Genomic DNA, 16,870 nt, shown 5'->3' with positions numbered 1-16,870 from the left:
GCTCAGTAACTGGGATGGGATTAGGAATGCAGGAGCTGTAGCATGGTTAGATACCAGTTTTGATTGCCTGTGGTGGTTTTCTTGTTGCTGTTTTTGTTTGGTTTCCCTCTTTATGGAAGTAATGGATAATGTGCGGTTGAAGTTAGCTTGACTCTGAGCTGCTGGATGCTTTGGCAGGGACATTAGCTTGGGGAGAGGGGGAATGCTCCACTCCTTGCCTCCCAGAGGTCAGAGAGGTTTTCTCATGGTGGGTGGGAGGAAGTCACTTCTCACTTCCTCCTCAGACAGAGCAGAGTCTGCTGTCTCGCTTACATTTCCCTTAGTCCTGCTGACAAATATTTGTAATTTTGATGTTTTGGAAGCTGAGTGCCGGAAGATCAAAACTCACACTTGCTGGCTTTTGTGGAGAGTGAGAACTGGCTGCTTCCCACATGTTGTCTGTGGGATTGCTTCACATGGCTGCTCTGTGCTTGGACAGTGCCTCGCCCTTCCTTGGGAGCTCTCCAGACGGAACTGGGCAGGAAGCAGCATGGCTGTGTGCTGGGCAGAAGCAGGATCTGGGGACAGGAGGGATGGAGTTCACTCCTGGCTTCAGGGTGATGAGCAGACATGACAGAACAAGGAGAGCAGCATGTGCTGGGTGTTGCTGCTCAGCAGCAAACTCTGTCCTCCTGTCACATTCCAATGGCTGACCAGACCCTGCCTAACCCACGCTGCCAGAGCTGAGCCTCTCCCACTTGACTCCAGCTCACAGCAAATCTGGAGAGGGAGCTGTCACAGTGGAGCTCCAAGCTCGCTCTCTCTGAACTGAATGTGGGAGTTTTTGGCATGTCCTTGAGTGGGACAAAGATTTAAAATCCTTACCCTAACCTATGGGGAAACATTCAGGAGGCTTTCATCTCTGGAAAATGCACTGGGTTCTCTGGATGAAAGAGCTGTTATTTACCTATCAACAACATAATCCCCCTCCCTCCTACAGATTGCAGGCAAGCTCCCGGGGCAAACGACAGAGTAATTAAGAACAAATATTTACTATGAAGGACTAGCTGAGGCCTGGCTGGGCAAGCAGCCATGAGCCTTGTCTGAACTTGCCTTCTGTTTGCTCCCCTTTGAAAGCAAGGAGTCAAAGTCTTTTGTCAGAGGAGTGTTTGTGAGGCACAAGATGGTGGGTTGGGCCTCTGAAGCAGCCAGGAGCTATCAGGCTGTTTGTTCCAAGCCTAGGAAATCCCCCACAACAGGAGTTCCTTGCATGCAGAGGCACTTCACTTTGCTGTTACGGATGGCTCTTTGCTACATCTGCAAGTAAGGGTTGGTGTGTGCACTGCACCTGGTGCCATGCCACAAGCAAGTCTGTGGAAATACTTGCCTACTCTAATATCCCAAATGAATTCTGTGTTCGTTTGCATCTACTTTCCCTTCTGATTTCTGTTGCAACTCAAGGTTTTGCTTCCCAGGACTCAAGCCCCGGTGTGGAGATACAAGGGAGCTTGACTGCTGGAGAAAGCATGAACTTGCAAAATTGCTGGGACTGTTTCACAGCTCAGGCTCGCAGCCTACTCACCTGCCTTCTGCCACTCTGATCAACAGCAAGGAGGGGTGACAGGGTTCTTGCTCATCTCCTGGCAAGGCTGGGCAAGCTGAAATTTAATAAATAAGTCAATTGTGAGTAATAGAAACAATTGCAAGGATGTGGTGTGTGGTTCAACCAGCTATCACTGCTGTGGTAATGCAACAAGGCATGTGATTAGACTGGGAAATTGCTGTAGCAATACCAAGATTTACAGCATGAGTCCTACAGAAGGAGTAGTCATGAGAGACACACACACTCAGAGCTTGCAAAAGGATGTAGCAAAGTGTCTGAACACGGCCAGCACCCTCTTCCAGAGTGCTGAGGAAGCCATAGAAATAACTGGAGAGATGCCCTGCACCATGCTGGGCATGTGCTTTAAAACAGTTACAACTTGTCAGAGTTTTTGAGGAATATGTCACCAGCTGGGCTGATTTAAAAGGTTGTTTTTGGTTCGTTCCTCTTTGTTGTAAGGATGGTCTTGTATTATCAGCAGTGTAACAGCTGAAACCAGGGTTCACAGAGGCCTTGCTCCTGGGCTGAACTAATGTGCCTGGAACTCTGATCTTTGATATCTAGCTTTATATGCTAGATATCTGGTTAGGGTATTTTAAATAAAATCCTTTGCTCCGAGAGAGAAAAGTTTATTTGAGTGACACATCTCCTTTTGTTTGGGAGCTTGGATGCAACACCAGGGAGAAGGCAGAGCTTATCCAGTACATAGGGTCTGGGGAGAGGAAAGGCTCTCAGCCATAGACTAGGAAACCACAGAAGAGCAAAGAAATGAGCTAGAGTAGCTCTTGCCCCTAAAGACGGCAAGAACAGCTTCAGCAGAGCCATTTACTGTGGCTTTATCAGTGCTCACCTCGTGCTTTGGCCCTGGGTGTGCAGAGAGGACGTGGCTGTGCAGCCTCTGCAGCTCAAGTGGGGTGACCAGTGTGTTAAAGCTGGCAAACCCCAACTGAACTCAGAGCTTGAGTGGAACAAAACTTGCTTACTGTTTTTCCCATTAAATCCATGCCATCCTGGCTTACGAGTATGTGCATTTTTTGGCTTCACTGTCCAAAAGAAATGCCAAAAAAAGCTGTTGGGTCTCTGGTTTGGCTTCTACAAAGGTGTTGTCCACTCCAGTGTGTCTCGTGCATATGGGCTGTAGGAGGAGAGCCCTGCTTTTGTCATCATTGCCAGTGAGCCAGACATCTACAGTCCCCCTGCCAAGCTTGTTCTGCTGTTCAAGAATTCCGCTTGATTTTCAAAGGGAAGTTGATTTTTAAAGCTGCCTGGAGTATGTGCTATGCTTTCTGAAAGAGGCAATGAAGTTATGGTCAGAGAAAATATATGTTGGTTGTTTTGGGGAATGATTCCTGCCTTGTGTTGATTCTCACTGTTGCCGTTCTTTCATGGTCACATTTGCTCATTGGCAGGTTGAGAGATGCATGTCTTTGGAGTACTGTGCCCTGAAAAGGTGAGTGCTTGCAAGAATGCCTTGGATAAGACCTCATTCCCTTGGCTAGTTGAGGATCCTGAAGCCAGATAGGCTGCTAGAGTTTATCCAGAGATCTGCATCATCCTAGTGCAGCAAAGCAGTAATCAGGACTAGGGACACTACCTTTTAAAATTGTGTTTGGAGTTTTGTGTCAAGGAAAAGTCTTTGCCTGGGACTATGCACACACTGGAAAACGTCCTCATTTCCTTAAACTTAACATGTTAAATAGGGAGTTGCTGAAATACTTCCTACTTCTGCTCTTCCTCAGTAGTTTAAAGACAAGTTTAATAATTATCATTTGAAAAGCACCTAAGGAAAAAAACTTAAGGTATTCTTTTCTGTCTGACATTACAAAGAGACTTTCACACCTTATCTCCAGGCACTGCCAACTGTGTTGTGTCTTTTGTGATAGTTATCAAACAAATAGAGTAGGTGTTTCCTAGCACTGCAGGTACCCACCAGACATTGAGGTGAAGAACCCAAAGGAACCTGAGAAGACTCAGGATCGACAGAGGCAAGTGGGAGCTGCAGGTTGCTGAAGCCTGCACATTCCTACACTGAGCTGGTGAGGAAGAGTTAACTCACTTTTGTCTGAGCTGAGGCTGGAAGCAGAGGTTGATTGACTGAACATTGGAAATCCTCTCTTCATGCCAGGTGTAACAAGGATCATCTGGTAAAAATGTGTGTCTGCCTGAGACAGATCTGCCTTAGACATGCACTAGCACGAATGGAGTTTGCTGTCTGCTGGAGGAGCCAGGTCCCCAGTTGAGCAAAGCCTAACGGAAATTGGATCCAGTCCAGAATGTCTGGATGGCATATGATATTTACTGAAATATGGCATTGCTTGTGTAAGCAGCACACCCTTCTCCCTCACTCTGGAAACCATCTGGGCTTCATGTGTGAGTGGTTGAAAACCAGAGCAGGAGAGCATCTGAAGCTGTGTGACTCCTGTGATGTGTTTCCCACTCTGGCCCCCCTGCCTCGGTGTCCTTGCATTTGCAAGCATGGGAATCTCAGCCATGGCCCAATGTCCTCCTCACCCACTGAGGGTTTTCTTCCTGTGCTCTGCAGTGGTTGTGAATGGAGTATGGTTGTATGAGGAGTTTGCACAGGACTAAACTGACAGGTTAGGAGGGAAATTTTCTTGCCTCAGCCAGGCTACAATCATTTTGCTGGCCAAATCTTTCATTTCTAGCTGCATCCACAGCCAGTAGCTTTATTGACTCTACTGATTTTTATGCAAGCTGGACTAAAAGCTCCTGAGAACAAAAAAGGATTATTTGGCATGTCTGTGCTCTTGCATAGCAAGTGTTTCTTCCAAATGCAGCTGAGCACCCTTAGCAGAGACTTGGGACTGGGCAGAGCCTCCTGTCCTTGACATAGCCAGGCTAAGAAATTATTTGTCCAATTGCTGTGCTAAAAGGGCAGGAGGGGACAGGGGAGTACAAAAAATAATGCAGGTTTGGCTGTGCTTTTCTTTAGCTTTTGGGAGGGGGGTTAGTTAAAGGTAGGACTTCTGGGGCGGGGTTAGGGTTTCCTCTGCTGTTTTCAAGGCTTTCCTTGTAGCTTCCTCTCTGTCTGTGTATGCACACTCTGTGGGTTTTGTTTCTTAGAGGGAGCATCATATGACAGCCCCAGCATCTCTGATCTTTCTGGCAGACTGATCCCTCTTCCTTCCTGAACTTGATAAACAGTCCAAGAAACTGTGCCTGTGTGTGAGTGCAAGTACGTCTTTCAGAGACCACAGCTTGTTTCTCCATTCTTGGTGTGGTTTTTCTATCCTTCCGTCAGAGTTTCTGGTGCTTCTGTGCTTTGCTTTCCCATCTCCCCTCCTGCTGTGGTTTACCTGCTGCTGCCTGACATGAAGATGTGGGTGATATGAGAACAATCTGTTTCTGAGAACTCCGACTTGTGCTCCCTGGCCTTACACCCTAATGGCACAGGGTTTCTGAGGTGGTGGTCAGGGTTTCAGGCCCTCTTGACAAGACTTTGCAGGGTTTTCTGAACTCAGCCTGCTCGTGCAGTGCTGGCAGTGTCCTCCTGCCAAGTGGTTGCTGTGGCTTGCAGGTTATCCAGATGGCCAGTGCAGGCAGATGCTGTTGGAGGAGGAAAGCCTTCTCTGTGTGTCTGTGCAAAGCACTGTGGCACAGCAGAGCTCTGGTTCAGAGCAGGACTCTGACGTGGTAGCACAATGTGAATTGTTCCCAGATTCAGCTGTCTTTGGCCTAATGTGGCTAAAATACAGAGAGCCACTGAAGCAATTTCCCTTGCTTCCAATCCCAGCAGCTTGTGCTTTTGTGGCCAAAGGAGCTGGCTCCAGCTATGTCACTGCTGCTGGAAAGTGGAAATGCCCTGTGTGCAGACACCCATCTAGGTCCAGGAAGGTCTGGAGGCCTGACCTTTGTACCTCTACTCAGAGAGGGTCTTGTGGGCTGGGACTTACTGGATGGCCTTAGAGCTGTGCATTTCCTTGAGCTGAGGGGTGCATTTTCCTTAGTTCCTGAAGTAGTGCACATTTGAACCTCATTCTCCCCTGTAGTTCATTGCCAGTCTGAGTTGCCAGACTCAGGCTGGACTAGCCTTGCACTGTCTTCAGCTCCTCCAGCTGAGTATGCCCATCTCCTCCATTGTAGCTGATGCTTGAGAAGTGTTGTGTGCTCGTCCCCATCCTCCAAGGTAGGAGAAAAGTTCCCACTTCTGTGTTCTCTTCCTGTCTCTTGGAGCCTTGGAGACATCCAGCAGTTTGGTGTTCAGCAGCAGCATTAAAACAGGTCACTTCACTATGGAGGTACCTTTTCTGCTCCCTCCCTTCCTTTTTCCTGCTTTGGCAGATTGCCTGGCCTGATTGACTGCATTTTGATTCATCTCTGCTATTTAATCTCCTCCCTGGAGAAAGATGGGCAGGAGAGATGCTGTTGCTGCCCTGAGGTAGGAATCAAGAGCCGTGGAGTGTTATTTCATTCGGTCCAAAAAAGCCCTCTAACAGCACAAGGACATGTTGTGCTGCACTGAAAGGCGGCTTTGAGGGATCATGTAATCTGCCCTCGCCTGGCCTTGTGCTGTCTCTTGCTCTAGGGCTGGAATCAAAATACCATCTCAGATACTGCAGCCCAATTGATTGGAGCTGTTTCAACCAATTCCATCTCTGTGTTCTGGAGGAAGACCTTTCTTTCCTCCTTCCCTATCCTGGTCAGATAACATCCAGGAAACTTGCTGTCCAGATGAGATGTTCATCTTGTGCAGGGGGGTGACCCTGTGAAGGAGACAAACAGCTTTCTAGTGAGCGGGCATGGGTGGGCTAATGATGTTGGAGCAGGAGAGTGATAGGAGGGAGCAGATGAAATTATGTCCTCCATTTCTTTCAGCCAGAAGGGTTGTCAGGGTCCAAGGGTTGGAATACAGATGAGCAGCTGTGAGGCAGAGGCTGGAAAGAGCTTTTTTTGTTCGTGCTGAATAACACTTGGTGCATTGGCTGCCTGTGTCTAGCTGTATGCTGTCCTACAGGGATGAGAGCTGTGCCCTGTTGTCTTTTCTCATCCTGTTTCCCTGGAACTTTCTACTGGGATGATGCCTCCTTAGGCTGAGCTGCCTCTGGGGTCCCTCTCGAGGGTTACTGACTGATGACATGCACTGAGCTTTAAAGCTGTGGGGTTTAGCCTCTTCTCTCACCTATAGAAAGGTAGTTTTCTTTCTGGTTTGCCATGGCAAGGAGGGATGAGGGTATCAAAATTTGCTCAGGCCAGCCTTTAGTGAAACAATAGGGCTCACAGCTCTGATGTTGGTTGGGTACTCCTCTGTATTGCCAGTGTCCCTCGGCAAGAAGGGAATGGGATGAGAGCTCCCAGTGAATGTGTTAATTTCTCCGGGCTGTATCTCTCCACGGTCACTCTCTTGCAATTGCATGTATATGGGTGGTCCCTCTACCTAGCTGAGCTCTTGGAAGCCCACCAGGAGAAAGACCTCATATGACTATGAAATACAGAGCCTTTATACAGCCATCTCCAATGTTATGCTTTACCAGAACACAGTCTCCTGGGGCAGGTCTCTGAAGGGAACAAAGTCCTACATCCAGCTTAATTTCTTCTGACCACTGCTGTCCTAGACCAGTTCACATACCAAAGGCCTGTTGAGAGCAGGATCCCGTGATTGTTTTTTGCTCTAAGTGTATTTTTCTGCTGGTGGGAGTGCCTGGTGTCTTCAGGGAATGGTGGACGGAGGTAGTGCCGTCAGCCTTGCCTGTGGCTGTGCTCCCTCCTGATGCTCTGTACATCTTCAGCACCCCAGTGTTTGGAGGAAGTTGACTGCAGCTTTATTTACATGCCATGGGTGGGGATATAATAAAAGGAAATGAAGAAGCCCACACTAAGAGCAATGGCTTTTGTTTGTCACCAGCAATGCTGTGAGTCTGGCCTCACTAAAAAGCAAATACTGAATGGCCAGCTGCCATCCCATCTTGGGCTCTGGCTGTACTGTCTTGTCTGGAGAGAGGAGCAGAATCAGGCCCATCTGCTCACTGCAGGTCCTGCTGCACAGGGCGGTGGGAATGATGTGAGGCTGTTCCCCAGGAATTAACACTGGATGAAGCACGTACTTAATCACAGAAGGTCGGGCTCTCCAAGAGTTCTCAGAGTAAGACCCCCTCCTCTTTCCAGATGCTGGAATGTCTCCGAAGAGTTCTCACTCTGGATAGACTTTTTTATTTAACTGCTTGGCCTCTGCCCAAGGGAGTCTGTGTGGCTTTATGGGAACGGAGTTTTATTTGAGCAGTGAGTGTTGTGCACGTTTGAACATGTGTACCCAGTGGATCATTCAGCTGGGGATGGAATTGCACTGTTGACCACAAATCTTTGTGCATATGCATTGATGACACTTATCTGTAAAGTTATAATCTTTACTTGGTTAAAGCTTCTGAAATTATACATCTGCTTGTTATTCTCTGTGCTCTGTGATGCTCTGCTAAGCCACCTCCTGCCCTGCTGCATGCTTGTCTTTATTCTCTTGTGCCTCCCACCTAGCTGTAAAGTAGCTGTGTCACTGGGCCTTGCTACCCAGCTGTGCTTTTGGGAAAGAAATGATTTCCTTGGGGTGTCTGAGGCTGGTGGAGCAGCAGGGCTAAGGACCCAGACTCTCTCCTTGGCATCCAGAAAGGATCACGATTGTTCTGTGGCTCCCTGAAAGGAGGCGTATGCTTGTGTCTGCAGGGAGATACCACTAACCACTGACTTCCAGGAGAACAATTTTGTTATTCCTATTTCTTCTAAATGGATGGGAGGAAGACAGAATGAGGAGAGAGGAAGAACTCTGAGCATTAAAAGTTGCTATGAGACTGGTAAAGGCCTGTTATAAATGCAGGGCAACACTTCAGGGTGTTTCAGTCACAAAGGGAAGGGAGCATGTAAAAATGGTCTGGGTCCACTTGATGGGTTGTGCATGGCCCCTGCTCTGAGAAAGGTGGTGTAAGTTCAATGTTTGATATTCTGGAAAAGCATCTTTGTGGTGTAGCATTTATCAAAGTTTCAGGTCATTGTCCAGTCCTACCCTGAACTGCTGTGTGACCTGCTGGAAACCCTCTGTTACCTGTGTGTGCCTCAGGTCTCTCCTTGTCTCCTCAGCTGGATCTGTTCTCTCCATGGCAGCCTCTCTTGCTCTTAAGGCTTTCTGCCTGAGCACAGCTCTGGTTTTGAGGTGGTAAAAACTCACAGCATTTGTGGTTAAAAGCCAAAGCTTCCAAAGGGTCTGAGCTCCATTTCATGTGTTCCAGGGAGGCAAATCTGGGAGGGAAGGGGAAGATGTTAGGGAAAGTTTTGGCTGTAAAATGGAGTAGCATGGGGGTTTTTATTCAGGGCTTTTGTGGGCCAAGCAAAGCCTCAAGTGCTGCTAGTGCTTCTCTTTGTCAGCTTCTTCCACTGGAAACTCCAGTTCTTTTCTCTTGTCTACCTTGGACAAATAACCTGCAGGAATGCCAGATGGAAAGTGTTCTTTCTTTTCAGACTGGCTGGGCACACAGGGCTCATTTACAGCTTGCTGGCGTGTGGTAGTTGTTCAGAGGGCTTACTGGGCACTGCCTCCTCGCATGAGCAGAGGGAAGCCAGGCTCCAGAACACAAAAGAAGGAAAGGAGAAGGGATTTGTGTGGCAGATGAAGGCAGCTGACCTGCCAGTGCTGGCAGTGCAAAGGTGTTCAGTGGATCCTAAGCTGCAGAAAGACAGACTGCTCAGCCTCCTAACTATGCTGGTTTTGTCCAGGCCTCTCCAAACACTCATTGGGCACCCTACTTCAGAGCAGTCCTCAGAAACAAATACTTCAGGGAGGGAAATTTAACCTCCCATGAGTGTGAGGCCACAAAGTAAATTAGTGGTGTGATTTGAGATATGACCAGAAGATGTAATTTCTCCATTTGTGCTTGGGCACTGCTAGGTACCACTAATTTTCCAGGGACAGACATTAAAGTGAAAACCAACTCTGTTCTTGCATCCCATCCAGCTTCAGCCTTCTCTTCATACAACCTCTTCCAGTGCTTTAGAAGGAATGGGGAACTGGTAGTGGTAGGAATGCCAACAGGAGAAAAGGCAGGGTGTGAAAACACAGTGGTAAACAGGAATAATATGGATGGCAACACGGTTCCCAGGAGGCCACCGGTGTGCTCAAGCCTCTCACTGAGGCACCAGCAGTCTTTGAGAGAAGTTTTGTAGGACTGGAGAAACAAAGCGTAGAGTTGTCCTAACCTACAACCCTTGTGAAAGTGGCAGAAAGAGAACTTGTCTATAGCCAAGCTGTTTTCAAGTTACACAGCTTTTAGGTGAGTGTTTCTGGAAACACGACAGGTTTTCCTCTTGCTCTGTGGGATACCCTACTTGATGATATAATTCAGGTACCTGTTAAGTGGCATTGTGGTCAGTGTCACAGTCAGCTGGGCTCCCTGCAGGGCCTTCAAAGGGATAGAGAGGTGCCTTTGGACATGAAAGGTCTGACTTTGCAATAACACCTGAGCTTTTGCTCAGCAGGCCCCTCTCATCTGAATCTGGAAGGTGTATGCAGGTGCTGTGGGGGTGATTGAGGCCAGCTGGGTGCTCAGACCTGGTTGTCCCCCACCTGCCCTGCCATCAGGTGTTGGGGTGTTGGCTTGAGCGAGTCTCTGTGGATTGGTGAGTTTAACACAGGCTCAGACATGGGGAAAAAGAGCTCACCCATTTCTGCCTCTTCCCAGGGCCCTGCTCTGACAGGCAGTGCTGTGCTGTCCAAGGTCTGGAGTCCTGGGGCTGCTCCAAGGCCGCCAGCCTTGCAGAGGAGAAGATGGTTTTGTTTAGCTTGCTTATATGAAGAAAATAATTCTGTCAAACTAGGGAGCTGGAAAAGATGGGGGGAGCAGGAAGTCTTCCTGTTGGCATTTATTAGAAGGGAAATGAATGGTTTATGTTCAGGGGGCCCTGCTGGATGTGCAGTGCTCGGGGACAGTGGTCTGGTGAAAGCCTCCTGACTTCTTGAGTCCGTGGTTAGAATGTGATCTGGAATGAGCAAGCAAGGGCTAAATATAGAAGCTGCTGGCTCCCGTCCTGCCATGGCGGCTCTGCCCTCCCTGCAGTCCTGGAGGCTGCAAGCTCTGCCTATTGTTCCGGTCACATTCTTGTGTCCCACGATGGGGCCTCTGTGATGGAATAAAATGAAGAGAAGCAGATGGGAAAACAATAACCCAAGGAACGGGCCCTGAGCTTTGCTGGAAGCTTCCAAAAACCCATAAATCCCCAAATGCATTTGTGCTGGATTAGGGAACTGAAGCAAAGCAAGAGCCAAGTACTTCCCTTCCTGTATCCATGTGCTCTTATTGCCCAGAGAAAACTGTCTAAGGGGGCTCTACCTTGCAATAAATTATTGTAGTGGCTACTCTGTTTTCTCGGAATTTTAATTATGGTACCTTCCTTGTCTGCCCTTTCTCTGCACTTCCTGACCGTTTTGTTTTGCAGGCTGAGGTATAAAGTGACCCCACCTTTTCATCCTTCTCCTGTACTACTGAGCTGGCTGCAAACAAAACATAGTGGGAGCCTTGCCAGGCAATGGTGTGGTTCCCCTGAGGTGCTGGTAAGTGCTCTACAGAAAGGAATTGGTGACTGGGAGCCTCTTGGAAGGAGAGAGAAACTGGTGAGCACTGTGCAGAGAATATGATCTGCCTGAAATATGTTGAGTAATCATGAAGGTGTCAAAGTGATTGGAAGCCCTAAGACAGTTACAATTTCTTTCTGTTTGTATTTGAAGTGCAGATTGTTATCTATAGTATCCCTTCCTTAAGTGCATGCCCATGCAAAACCTTTGTGAGCAGCAGGCAGGCAGGATGATTCCAGAGGTGAATGAAAGAAGTTTGGTACTTTCTGCAGAACTCTGATTTACCTTGCAAAGAGCAAACAATGTGTTTACTCACCTACCTGTCTGTGAAATTTTATTTGCTCACGCAGTTAAAAGCTGCAACTTCTTTCCCTGACAGCCTGTTTGCTGCTGTCTCTTTGAGATGGAGCAGGTCCCCAGAGGATTACACCAATGTTGCAATTGGCCCAGGGGAAGAGGGAGGCTCTGCTTTGGGAAGCAGGGGACAGGATACAGAGTGAAGTGAAATGAGGTCTTCATTTGAACCAACCATCTTGAGAAACCTCGTCTTTTGGATCTGAGGCAGGAAGAGCTGCACAGGCTGAATCTGTGCTGTTACAGCATGGGAGCTAAGTTATTTAAAACCAGGAGGGATCTATATACCAGCAATCTTCATCCTTGTTAAAATTCCACTTCTCTGCTCCTAATCCTTTCCCCAAGCATATATTCTTACAGTCACCTTCCTCCCTGATATGTTTGCTCTTTCCATTCACTGCCCATGTTAAACAGCTGTTGCTGCTCTGAATGGACAGATGCAAGGAAAAGAATGTAAAAAAAGTAAAACTTTTCATGAGCTGGAGTGGTCCAAAGCTACTGAAACAACATCCAGGTTCATATTCTGATTAATGGCCTTTGAATTAGGCTTGGTGTTACTCAGGTGGTTTAATTTGCAGGACGCAGGTTTTCTGTGTGGCTGGTCACTGTACTGGGGTATTTTGAACAGAGGGATGTGTACTCTGGGATTGTAACTATATAGTTTGTTAACTTTATTGTTCCTTTCATTTGAGTGGGAGTTTTTTTTCATTGAAATTATAGAGTGTTTATGCCCTTCTGTTCTTTGTGTACATAAACCACATAGGAACCTCCAAGTTCCTGGTAAAAAGTGAACTTGCTATTGATACAAACCACTGTGTTGTGCACAGGAAAGTGCATTGCTTCCTTTGACCAGGTGTTGTGTGGCAAATTTGTTTCATGTCCCACGTGCCCTGCTGTGCTGCAGCTGATGTGCTCTTGTGTCTCTGCTTCTGCAGCTGGGGATAAAGAGCACACCTGACAAAATGTGTTTCAAAGGCAAAGAGAGCCAAATGGAACTGGTTCCTGCTCCAGTTGATGTGTTTATTTGGAGGACTGTCCTCAGGAAGAATGCTGAGGACAGGGAACTGCTCCTGCCAGCCTACTGGTGGTACAGGAAATTAATGTTTCTGTTTTGTTACCCACCTTGGTTTTAATTAGGGCAAGCCTGGCTTCCTGCTGAACAAGGGACCAGTGGAGGTGGATTTCATGAGGGACATGAAATATGTCCTCTTTCTTTGAGCTTGGAGCCACTGACAGCCTTTTCATACCATCTGAATGGGATGTGGGAGGAAGCAAGGGAGGAGGAAAAAGGCTCCAGGCTGATTTTCTCTTTTAGAGTCTGACTCCCATTCCTGTTGTCCCAGGGGAGAGTGGTTTAAACCACCAGTCAATGACCTTTTCTCAAATGCAAAGCAAATATTTTCTCAGCAGACAAGCCATTGTGAAAGCAACAGTAGAGGGCTGGGAGGTGGCAGGTTATCTGTGGATAGGTTGGGTGCCAGCGTGGATGACCCCAGGAGAGCCAGCAGAGAGACCTCCCGACCACTTAGAGAGGGAACTGTCCAGGCTTGACAGAGTGGGAAGAGCAGAGTGGCTCACACAGTGAGGAACAATGAAAGAAAGGCAGAGTCTTCAGTAGGTGTGAGGTCATGGAGCTCAGAGGTGAAGGAGGGAGAGAATTCTCCAGGTTGCCTTGTCTCACTTCCAAGGCACCAGCTAAAGCCTTTTGTATGTGTGTAGGTAAGAGTTCTGTTGGTCAAATGCAGTTACTGTTAAGAGTTAAAACCCCTAAAACCCCAGACCAGCAGAGAGTAGGGCATAAACAGTTGAATCCTCAATTAATCTGCACATGCAATTAAACTGCACATGTGGAAGCAAAATGTTTGGGCTTGAATGAAGTATTGAATTCCATTTGGGTGGGATGGTTTTTGTTTTGGAAAAAAGCTGGAGTAATTTAATTATTTCTTAACATTGAAGCTATTCTGTAATTTGCAATTTGAAAGTGCAGCTTGGGGGAGCTGATTGCATTTCTCAGTGCCTGATCCTGAAAGTGAATTGATTGATTTCATGAGCCAAACTGAGTGTGAACAGAACTACCTTCACATTCAGAGCCCTACAGACCCCTTGGCCCTCAGGAAGAGAGCAGCTGGAGGCAGCTGAGAGGTCTTCCTGCTGTTATGGACAGGGCTTCTTGGCTGAGAGTAACTGGGAGTGATTGCTTTGTATTGTATGGTCTGTACTGCAGGAAGAAGGAACATTTTCTTATGTGATTTTTTTTAAACCATTAAAACTTGCTCTAGCTCTACCTCTGAATGTCCACCCCATTTTTGATATCACACTGGCATCAAGTCCTCTTGCATGCAGTTTTGAAGTAGATTCTTGAAGGATGCTTTTGTCCTAGGTATGGGTAGTTTGGTTTGCTTTACAGCTCCACACTGTCACAGAATGAGTTTACCTTGAAGCAGGAAGGATTCTTGCTGCAGTCCCTTGAGACTTCCTTGTGCTTGTCCTTGTACAATCACAGCATTTAGCTGGAGGCATTCACTTTTTGGGAAGAGTAGTCAAATGAGTGACTTGCCCCAGGGTGCAGAGGTGCCTGAGGAGGCAGCCTCAGAGTAGACTGCAGCTCTGCAGTGACTGGAGCCAAAGGCTCAGCCATCAGCAGCCTCCTCCCTGCTTCCTCGGGAGCCCGAGCCTCACCTAGCACTTGTGTTGCTGATGCCTCTGCAGTTTCTAGTTGCAGCCTGCAAATGACCAGGTTTGTGGGTCCTTTAGCGGTCATTTGGCTCGTGCAATGGAGAACAGACAGAAAAGGATTGAGGTTTGGCTTGTTCTATTTATAACTCTAAGCACCTACCCAGGTACAGCATCCCTTCAATTTTGAGAGAGAGGTTCTCCACCTTCCTGTTATTGAACCACACTTGTAAATCAGAAGAATTATTTTTCTTTACTATTTTTGTTGGGAAATGAGTAATGCCTAATGTTTCCTTCAATATCATATTGATGCATATGTATTTTTGAAAAAACCATGGCTACTGTCCAGTCCATTCTGCCCCTTCCCATATAGCAAACTAATTTCTCATATGTTTGGCTGAAAAAGCAGCTGTGCATGAGACAGACACAGGGCAATGGCAAATCCAGCCCATGATGTATGTTAGCAGTATGAATAACTTACCCCTTTCTCTTGCTCTCTGTCTTTTCTGACAAGAGTAATGGAAAGTTAAAAGAATTCGTTAACATATGATAGATATTTAAAGAAACACTTCTTCCTGTAAAATGTGTGCACTGTTATCGACATCATAAGGAGAGCATTTTGTCTGGCTCCTGAATGATGGGAACTCATAACGCAGTAAATTACACCAATATAGAAGTTAATGTACTTGGCTTTAACACGGATATTTTACTGTTATTATCACGATCAAAAGTGACATACATCACTGTGACATGTACCCAGAATGGAAAAAAAATCCCACCCTGGTGTAGTTGTGTCTAATAACCCCAATTATAGAGCTTTTTCTAATGCTTTTTTTATAACAGTTTTGCAGCTCTGTATTATCTGCTATTAATGTGAATTCTCTCCTATCTATAAATTTCTCGGGATTGCCTCTTCCCCTTCACTTTCCGTAATCACCATTTATTACCCACATGCTTCCCATAAAACAAGACTATAGGTGACAGAGAGAGATTGATGCTGACCTAGATACAGGCTAACCCCCAGCTTGAGCAAGTTTTTTTCTTTCCTCCCCCTCAGCAATAATGTGCTCGTTACAGTGTTGAGGAGGCTTTGTTAAAAGGTTTAGCTTCTCCCAGCTGTGGGTGCTAAAAATAACATCATTAACTGAGACTTTTCGTGAACAGCAAATGAGCTCCTGGGGAGGAGGTGCTGAGGTGGACCAAGATGTAAATAAACAAGAGGAAACTCCATCCCACTGCCCTGTCAGCTCCAGGACTAACTTGGACTTGCAAGGTAACACACCAGCAAAGCTTTCTGTCTCCATCTCTGAGCAAAAAGAAGTTTCTCCACCCCCACTGCCTGGAGTACCTGATGATGATTTTGCTCACATAGATTTAGAGGTTTGTTTTAATGTTCTCACAATGGCCCTTTTCCCTGGGCAGCTGAATGCTTTGGAGACCTTACAAGGCTGCAGCACTTGGAAGTGCTCCTGGGGGCTTGAGTACTGAAAATCAGTCTTCTCTTGGAGGGGGCAGGTTGGAGTGGTCCCTGGCTCACTGAGACCAAGGGATTTAGGATAATCTGTGCCTGGCTGCAGGCTGCTGTGCTGTGGCTATTTTCAAACAGCTTTGTGATATTCCACGCATTTCCCTGGAATCTTCTGGGGCTTCCCAGCCCAAGTAGCTCATTTCTGCCTGCCGAGGCTTCAAGAAGTGAGTAGAGTGCACCTGTCCCTTCTGTACCTCTCCCTGAGCCAAGGTCCCTGCCAAGCAGGATGCATCTATGGCATCTGTGGGAACCTGGGGCAGTTGCACTTGGTGATCATGAAGCGTGCCCAAGGAGAAGGGAAAACTCCTTTGGTTGCCCAGAGTTGGTTAATTTTTTACTGTTGCCCCTTTGCTAGGAATGCTTGGCCCTGTTTGCCAGCACTGGTGAGGAGACAGTGGGTTGTTGCAGCAGCACCTTGCTTGCCCTTTGGTTTCCTCTGCTAGGAGACTCCTCTGCATAGAAAAGGATGTCTCATTATCTCCTGTCCAAAAGGGAAATGCAGCTCATAGAGTAATTATCTCTGCCATCCTCACTGCCTTATTTCTCACCATGTTAGCACACTCATAATTAACCACAAAGCCTTTTCCTCCCCCCTCCCTCTTCCTAGTTCTGGTTGTACTGCACTGAGCAACTGGGACATGCTTGAAATAAAACTCTGCCTGTTTCTACCTACTTGAACTGAGATTAATTCTTTGTTAAAAACTGAAACCTCATGTTTTGAGGGAAGACTTTTGCAAACCACACACATGAGGCTCTCCAGGCAGCTGGCATGGGAGAAGTATGGTGCAGCTCTAGTTTTCCTACTAGATTCTCATGGACTGTGATTTTGTGGTTCCTTCAGAGAATTTTTGTAGTTTACATGTCTTGGTATCTTAGTACCCTCACTTTGGTTTTGCCATCATTTTTAATGAAAAAATTGATAAAGAAAAACTGCTCCTGCTTTGGTTAGTGAGAGAAAATCCTTCACCAAGAGCCATGCTAGTAGTGAACCATGGGTTTGATTGTCTCATTGCTGCCCTGAATGTTGTTGATGTGACCAATATGTGAAAAATTTGGGTAGTGTATATACATAGCAATGTAAGGGAAGCAGTAGCATTTCTGGAGGTCTCTTAGTGGCCACCAGTCTGAACATCCTTGAAAAAGTGTTGCTGGTTCAATTTAGCTG

At 46.9% G+C, this 16,870-nt stretch overlaps 1 long non-coding RNA gene across 2 annotated transcripts in view; it reads left to right on the top strand.

The window, feature by feature from the left end:
* The window catches only part of LOC135307882 (uncharacterized), a 268,237-nt gene that overhangs the window by 10,174 nt on the left and 241,193 nt on the right, over positions 1 to 16,870 (top strand). For both annotated transcript variants that reach the window (XR_010368481.1, XR_010368482.1), the window contains exons 4-5: positions 11,015 to 11,129; positions 15,342 to 15,450. This is a non-coding gene — a long non-coding RNA (uncharacterized LOC135307882). The remainder of the gene's footprint in view (positions 1 to 11,014; positions 11,130 to 15,341; positions 15,451 to 16,870) is intronic.

Source organism: Passer domesticus, chromosome 9 (genome assembly GCF_036417665.1).
Source record: "Passer domesticus isolate bPasDom1 chromosome 9, bPasDom1.hap1, whole genome shotgun sequence".
Classification (NCBI taxonomy): domain Eukaryota; kingdom Metazoa; phylum Chordata; class Aves; order Passeriformes; family Passeridae; genus Passer; species Passer domesticus.
Note: the sequence above shows the minus strand (reverse complement) of the source record. Positions and strands in the feature narration are given on the sequence as shown.